We start from the raw sequence: 8,887 nt of genomic DNA on the forward strand, positions 1-8,887 counted from the left end.
CCCACGTACCTCGATTAACCTTTAATTAGTCCTAATTATTTTTAGACTAAAAATCATTTCGCAGATTACAAACGTGTCCATAAGAAAGTCCAATCTCGACACCCAAGGGCAGGGATAATAAACTGATTGATGCCGATCTGAGAAGTCGTTTTATGGTTTACGAGAAATCAAGAATTAATAGATTTTGTTAAAAGCTGCTATCAGCAAGTTGTGCTGTTTTTTCTTGTTCGAGTGGGACATTTGGACCACCACTACTGAACTAATATGCTTATCCAGGTCTATCTAGTAGGATTTTTTTAGGGAACACGTAAAAAATGTTCCTGATCTGATGACTTTATGACCAAAAGATCAATCTATATGTAGTTATTAATTCCCCTCCAAAAAACAAATTAAATTAATCTCTTTGTTTACCGAACCCATGGACTACAGACAATTTCCGAGGTCCAAAAGTTTTCACTTTCAAAACGAAGCTAAGTGTAAAACCTTGTAAAAATGAGTTTTTTTGGCATGAGAATAGAAACTAGTTTTCACATAAATGGCTAAGGGCTTAGTCTCGCTTTGATACAGAGGCTTGGGGCCACTTTGCATGGGCTGTTACAGAACCAGTTCCAGAAGCATTTGATCACAGTGCTTCTGATTATTTGGTTCAATCAGCTGTAAGGGATTCAACTTCTCGGTGAGGGTAGTGTCCAGGGGATCTCCAGTTCTTTTTGCAATCACTCCCAGCAGCGGTCATCAAATTGTGTCTAGCAATATTTTGTGGCGGAACCTACCCGTGTAAAACTCTTTTGAGCATCCCCTCCCCAGGATGCAGGAAGCCAGTGTTGCCAGGTTTTACTTCTTAGCGTACGTTTTTCCTTCCTTGACCGTCAGAGTGACTGTCATTTGTAAACTTGAAGTTCTTGCATAAGGCAAAGTCAGACGTGGCGGATATGCACGAAAGCAAATCTTCCTCCGCTGATCTTGGCGGTAAGATCAAGAGATGGGGCTGTCAATCAGAAAGTTTCCCAACGTCACTAAATACCAAGTAACTCCGTTCGTAGCACGAATGGCTAGAAGTAGAAGTCTTCTTGGTTAAACTTTTTTTGCTTTGATTTTATTTTCATTAATAGACCAAAAAAGGACGATTGCACATCATAACTTCTAATATACTTGACATTTCTTAGTCGATTCTTATAGCTTTGTTGGCATGGAAACCAAAAGTAAAGAGCTCAAACGCGGGAAGATTTCAAGCATATCCTTGTAAAGAAATATAGATTTGCTTTTTAGAAATATGAAGATAAAATGTCTTAAACAGATTATTAGAAGAACAATCCTTTTAAAAATAATCACGTTTTGATGAAATTCAAATTTCTCGTTGTCTGCGAAATAAAACACCACATTGTTCCACATTATCGTACAAAGGCTGTTAGCGAAAGAAAATTACAGCGATGACCTTAATGCTTCCAGTCTGGTTCCTAATAATTTACTTAAACCCAGCAGATTTTTACCGATCAGTGGCTTTCGTACTGTATTTGGCTGTATATGTAGACCAATGAAATATCGAGAGAAAAAAGGGAATGGGACCACCCTGCTTGGGTAAGTGGGACTTTATTTGCCATGGTCCGAGCCAGTTCCACATTTTTTGGTCAGAGATGAGCTGAAATTATAAGTAAGGATCCTCAGCCATCTTTTGTCATACTTATACCTCAAATAATGGAAAACAGTATGATCAGTTTTGTTCATTATTAGACAACGGACGAGTTTAACTTGACTGGAAAAGTTAGCCCAATTTTTGCACCTGAAGTTGCAATCCTTTTCCATTCTGACTATCAAAAGCCAAAGATATACATTGATAGCTAGGTCTAGCACTATCTAATAGTAACTTAAAATAAATATGAACTTTTATTATCGGTTATTTTTACTCCAATGTGTTTTTAGGGTTTAAAAGAAGTGCTAATCAAACAATCGTGACATAGCTCGTTTAACAAACGTCGGTTCGTCTGAAAGAGCGAACATGAAAAAAAAAAAAAAAAAAAAGCCTATTAATGGTTTTGATTATCATTCTTGTCGTGCATAGGCAGTATTGACCTCGTTTCCTTTTAAAACTCAGTTGGCCATATTTAGGTTGCATGCAATGATTCAAGATTTCATTGCTAGCTCTATAATAACATGAAAATAGGTCTTTTATAATGCTACAAGATAAAGGCACATAAAAACAGCTTTCAGTTCAAATTTGTTACATGTAGGACTCCTCAGTTACAGTCGTAGAGGTGAAAAACATCTTACAAGGCATGGTAATTAAAACAGCCCCCACATGAAAGTCAGTACTCATCTAGACTGATTTAAGTGTTATCACAAAAGGTCACATTTGAGGCGCATTCAATTGACGATGTTCTAGAAGAACAACAGATAGAATGAACTTTCGGCTTGTGTACACTGGCCAGGGCTGTAACTTGTGCAAGACTGTCAGGCAATAAAATACAGCTACGCTCGATTACTATACCAGCCGCTGTTGGGGAAATCAGTGCATAAGCCCGCCTGGCATACAGCATTCCCTTATAATGAAAGTCATGTACAGTGCCTCCATGATTCCGTGAAAGGCCGGATTGCAGCACTTGGTTTTAGTGCATTCGCTTCTTGCTTATTCTGGAATTCTAGCTATCTAGGGCATCCTTCTGGAAAAAAACGTCGAGGACCACCTTTCACAGTGAAGAGATATCCTCACGGGAAAGCAGTTGTGGCGCCCCTAAGCCTATCACAGCTCTTGAAAGCACTAACTTCCCGGTATTAATTGGCAGATTGGAAGATCGAAACGTAAATCATTTCAACACTGAAGAAAAAAACCTGGGTTAAGTTTTAAATTGAAATAGCATAGATATTAAATTGAATAGCATAGATATGCCAAAGTAGCTCCCAATTTGAACGGTCAACACCACAGTAATCGTTAACTCGTCCACAGAAGCAAAAGCAGGGACTGCTTTAACCCTTTCACTGCCAGAGTGCTTGGTGGAGTTTGTAAGATGACTCTAACTTTCGAGTCTGTGGACGAAATCCTATGATGTGACCATTCAAATGGAGGCTCTCCGCCTGTACTGTCACATGGTGCTATGTGTTGTTCAAAATTTTTCAAAATGAAATTGGCAACTTGGTCGAAATTTTCCTTTTGGCTACATTTGGCAGTGAAAGGGTTAAATGATTGTGTCCATTATCCACAAAGCACATCAGGGTTAATTTGAAGAGGAGAAAGAATTCATAGGTGGTCCGATGAAGATGTAAAATCTAACAGCTTGATTTAAAGGTCACCGAGACGCCTGAACTTCAAGTACAAGTGTCGTTGATAACCGGACTGCCGTTTTTCGTTCGTGACTCTCCGCTTTCGAACAGTTTCAACGAAATGTGTGGCTTCCAACTTATGCTGTACCTAAGCCACTAGAAAGATGGTAATGGTTATATCTCCGTGCGAAAAAAAATAATAGTGGACATCATTTTAAACAAACTATGAAAAGACTGCCAGCCAGGAAAATGCTGTGTAGGCAAAGCGTGTAACAGTAAATGGACCCCTGAAGAATTTCCAATCCCCACCTGTACCGTCACGGATGTACTTCTTGATTTTGTTGGCCTCCTCTTTCTGCTGTGTGGTCCATACGTCGAGATTCTTTCCTATATCAGACACATAAAACGGTTTGCTATTCTCTTTGAGACCTTGTACCTAGATAAACACTTATGTTTAGGTTAAAAGCGGCTCTGAAACCATCAGGGATCAATCTGGGACGCGTTTCTTTAACCAAATAGTTCCCGTAATCCAACACTTGCGTAGCGGTTGTTCAGAGAATTCTGGTTGACGCTGTGCGTCAAGACTTCGGGACAGAAAGAAAGATGAGGCACAAAAACGAGGCGCACACCAACCTGGTAGGGGCAGAGGAAGGGGCATTAAAAATACCAATTTCAGGATTGATGCAAACGTACCAACTCCTCCTGGTATGGCCAGTACCTTATGCATACGCACAACCATATCACCCGGGCAGTGGCAGCCATGGACAGCTGTTTCGCCCTTATTGGGACTTATCAGCAACCGTCGAGTCATGAACGGGCGAACCAACAGTTACTTGTTATCCATTAACTGTGCCCCTTATCATGGGCGCTAGTTTCATTATCCGCTACATCACTGTCAGCTCGCCTTTGTTTTTTACCCAAATAAAGGGGGAAAAAGTGAAAATGTCAGGGGAGGAATTATGGAGACGGTGAAACAATGTTCTGCTCGTTTAAATGAGCTTGAGCGCTTCCTGATGGCAGGGTGGTCTTCCTTCCTCAAATGAAAAACGCAAAGCATGATTAAGCCTAAGAACCCTCATATCCGGAACTCATCGCTAAATTAGCACAAGGCAAAATTTTCGGAGGTGGCATTTGACCACACGCATGCAAGAGAATAAGTGGTAAAAAAACTAAAGAAAAGAAGAATATAGCGTGAGGAAACGAGCAAAAAAGATGATACAATACTTTTAAAAAACAAGTTAACCCTGCAGAACAGTACAAAGTATGTAGAATTTATGTAGAAAGTCATGGCCTGCTGAATAAGATGTTCCAGCGGCTTGTCACATGAAGTGTTAGCTAACGATAGCAATCAACACTAAGTCACGTCCCACTTCAAAATAAGCTCAACCACCACACGTCTCCCACTAATGAGCAAGCCGGAATTCTTCGGCTTGCTCTCTTTTTCTTTCCCTGCTTCCGAGAGGTATAATTAGAAGCCTCTACGAAGAAAGAAGTTTCGAAAGTCCAAAACGCCTGTAGTTGTTCGGAGCTGCTCTCACTGAATCAGGCATAAGATGGATTTGCAGCCTGGTGAACTTGAATAGCTAGACACTTCTAACTTCACTTCTACTGGTTCTATGCGCCAAACAGTGATGTCGTTGATTTTCAAAGGTATTTTGTGAAGTCCATCTTAGCTTATACAAACTGAATGTGAAGGGAACCTTTGTGCATTTGTTGTATAAGCTACCATGCAGTTTTCAGTCATCATAGAAGTTAACTTTGTAATACTTCTAAGATAGATAATACAAAATTTCGTCAGGAGCGGAAGTGGATTGCACCTGCGGCTTGTAAGGAGAGTCAAATATGACCCTTATGCTAGGACTTTGTCTGCAGCGTGTCCTTTTTTTTCAGTTGTGAAATTATATAGCTAAAATTTTATTCTTTTTTCTTTTCTTTTTAACACACTAAGCTCTCTGGCACAGTTCCTTTATGAAATTGAATATATGAAATTCCACATGTTAAATACTGTGGCTAAGATAGGTAAGGATCGGGGGTAAGGATACAGGCGGCCTTACCTTGCAGGGCTGTGATGTGGAACTTAAGTTATCCTCTCGTCTCCATAATTGTTTCTGACCCGCGTTTCAATAGTAACGGAGGTCTTGCGTGGGTTGATCATGACATAAGTAGTCGGATGGTATGGCTAACAATTGTAATAACTACTAGAAATTCTTAGTAACAAAACAATCAAACAAACAAGCAAACAAAACAAACAAAAATAGACGATATGTATGAATTTGATATTCTGGGACAAAGAGTTACGGTGTGATAGTGTGCATGTTTTTCTATTATTAGTTTAACACTTGTTTCCGTTCATACAACACTAAAACGCAGGAGGATTTCCGGCTGTTGCTTTTCTATCATGGAGGACTTCCACTGTTAAACTGTTGCGCAATTTTAACAAGCGTGGGCATGTAAATTTAACAGGCGTAAATGAAATTGAGGCAATCATCGTTTCATACGGTATGAAACGTTAAGTTTAGCGTGGTTCAACTCCTACGTTTACGCCCGGCCTTTCATACATTGCCTCTATTTTATAAACGCACGTAAATTTTATGCGCGTACGCACGTTAAAACTATGCGACAGTGGAAATAGTCTGAGGTGTGAATTCGAAGTACAAAGTCTAAAAGTGTAGTCTTACATGAAGGACAGGCCTTGGATTTCATCGATCCCAGGTGAACAGGAAGTAAAAGTATATGGAAAATTTATTAATTAATAACCTCGCCTAGAATTAAGACTCCGTACTTACCGCTGGTAACAACCTGTAATGTATCGGCCCCCCGAATTAATACCTTAGTAAACATACGGTCTTAGTATTCTAGAATGCCATAATGCTCAACCTAGTCACCAATAAAATCAGAGTTGGGCGTATAGGGTAGGAAAAGAAATGCTAAAGTCTAGGAGTCAAAGTCAGTAAAATCCTTTTGTTGGGTGATTGGAATCTCAAGATATGGCCACAGCTTTCAATACTTTTATAGAAACCACAAGACGGCCGGCTGACACCGACTTTTCATACATAATACAACATGTACAACACTACACTCAATGCATAGCACAAAGTGTTTAATGTTCATCCTGCAAAAAGGCAAGCAAAAGCTTAGAATTTAAAAAGGGGTCAGGCGAAAAACGCTTCTTTCTGAAATGACCGAACAGAATTAGAAATCATAAGAAAACTCATCGTTTAAGACTCGGGGTGCAATTCCTGAAATTGCTTCGAGATTATCCTGCAAGGAATTTTGCAAAGCAAAGATTGCTTGAAAAAACATACCTGTTCAAAATAGCAGAAAAAAAAACCTTTACAAGGGGAAACAAAACAATCTGATAACTAAAAATAGGCTAAGAAAATAACATCTCTTTTTATAAGAATCCTCACGTATCGTAAACAACCCAAATGAGGGTGATGAAAACAGCTGCACGTGCAGCAAAACTGTGCGATTTATAAAATTCAATCGACTGTCAACAGCTAACGACATTGCCACACACAAACAGGTCGTTCCTGCTATCTGCATAAATACTCTAAGCGTTTCATCAGTGGCATGATGACTGATGTCACTGATAGCCAAGCCAACTTCCAGCTAGGTACAATTGGGTGAATTGAATGTACGATGACATCCTTGCTCTGTAAGTAAGATTGTTTCAGTCCCTATATTTAAAATAGAGAGCCTGAAAAAAAAGATTCTAGAATATTTTTAAAATTCCACTGGTTTTGTCAAATATTAAAAAGGAAGAACATCAAAAAATGACATTGAAAATGTGCACATATCAACAAATCTGTGACCACGTGATCATCTCATTGTTTGATTATCGAAATGTTCATAAGGCAAACAAAGCAGTGAAAGACTTTCCATGTATTTCCAAGATCATTCGCGGAAATTAAGAAACCTGGTTATTTGAATGATCAAACCGGAAATTAGTGAGCAGAAATATGTTGCAGAAACAAAACTATGTGCAAAGTGATGAAATGTAAAGTATATTCCTGCCAGTCATGAGAAAGGAAATAAAATTGCTGACATTTTATTAGGCCAATAGCAAACAAGAAAGGCAATTGCAGGACAGTGAATGACCATTATTAATTTATAGAGGAAGTCATATCGAGTATTAAAAGAGTACAGAAACAAGATTTTCTGTGTCCAGAAGTATCCCTTTAAACAATCGACGTTTTTTAAAGTTCCGAGGAAATGACTCCTTGTCCATTCAATTCGCCTATTTATTTAGTACCTATCGATGAATTCAGTAAACGTGCCATCATTAACTCTCTCACTGCCAATGTAGCCAAAGGGAAAATTCAACAAAAATTTTCCAATTTCATTTTGTAAATTACTGAGAAACATGAGAAAGTACTGCTGAAGAGGTTTCATTTGAATGGTCACACCAAAGGATTTCCTCCACAAACTCAAACGTTAGAACCACCTCAGAAAACGTCATCTTTCACTCTGGCAGTGAAAGGGTTTTAACAGAGGAATAAATTTTGTTGCGGTTATCTTTTTTATCCCCAAAGTAGCCAAATGTAAATTTTCGACAAAATTTCCGAATTTCATTTTGCAGAAGAACTAATACAAGTAGTACTATGCGAAAGGGCTTCAGGAGACGTTTCCTTTGAATGGCTACACTACAGGATTTTATCCACAGACTCAAAAAGTCCAAGAAGCACCTTACTTCCTCTACTAGGACGAAGATCGAAGAGCCTCTGCTCGCGGGTCACTCCCAGAGTGAAACAGTTAACTCTGGGATGATAAAATGACTTTTTCAGTTGGATTAGGCCAACGAACAAAAGCACTGAACCAACAAACAAGTTGTTATCCTATTATAGTTTAAATCTTAAATACTTAATCTTTTCTGAAATACACATTTTCATGATTTCTTGGATAATCTCCATAATGGACGTGCAACTCGTCACTAAATTAAACAATATTTTAATTGTAATAAAATAAAGGATCACTCAAGTAAATTCTTGCATAGGGTTTTGAGCTATAGTGATCATTAGACTGCTACAGGGTAAGTACCTTTTACTCCAAAAAAGTCAGTCAAAGTTCTAATATCGAACATCTCTAGAAAGCGGATATCAGTAACATGTTTACTGGGTATAAAGTTTTGGCGAAGATTCAAGTGAAGTGTTTTTTCTCTAAGGAATTCTTGCAAGTCAATATACCTTAGCATAATTAAACAAATTGATCCCGACCTAGAGACACTTCAAAACCTAAAAATATCTGAAGAATAGGGCAAATAAAAAGCTGGATAGGCCACAAAGCTGCCACCACGGACAATATTACAATGTCGAATTACAATAATGGAGAGGAGAAGTTCCGGAAGAATTACTTAAATCAGTATAAGGCCCATCAAAACGAATCACATACGCTACCGTCTCTACCGTCCGTAATAGTTGATACTAAACCTTTTTTTCGATCCAAGGAATTCATGATCTGTCGCCAGGCAAACCGTTTCCTCCTGGAAACCAAAAGGAAAATGCATGTTGACAGGGAATCATGATTAGAGATCATCAGACAATTGAACAACAAAAAGGGGAAGGGGGCTGTCCCACATGTGGCAAATGTAGACAAGTTATAAAATACAATTAAAGGATTAAATTAAGAAAAA

This window comes from Porites lutea, chromosome 12, assembly GCF_958299795.1.
Source record: "Porites lutea chromosome 12, jaPorLute2.1, whole genome shotgun sequence".
Lineage (NCBI taxonomy): Eukaryota > Metazoa > Cnidaria > Anthozoa > Scleractinia > Poritidae > Porites > Porites lutea.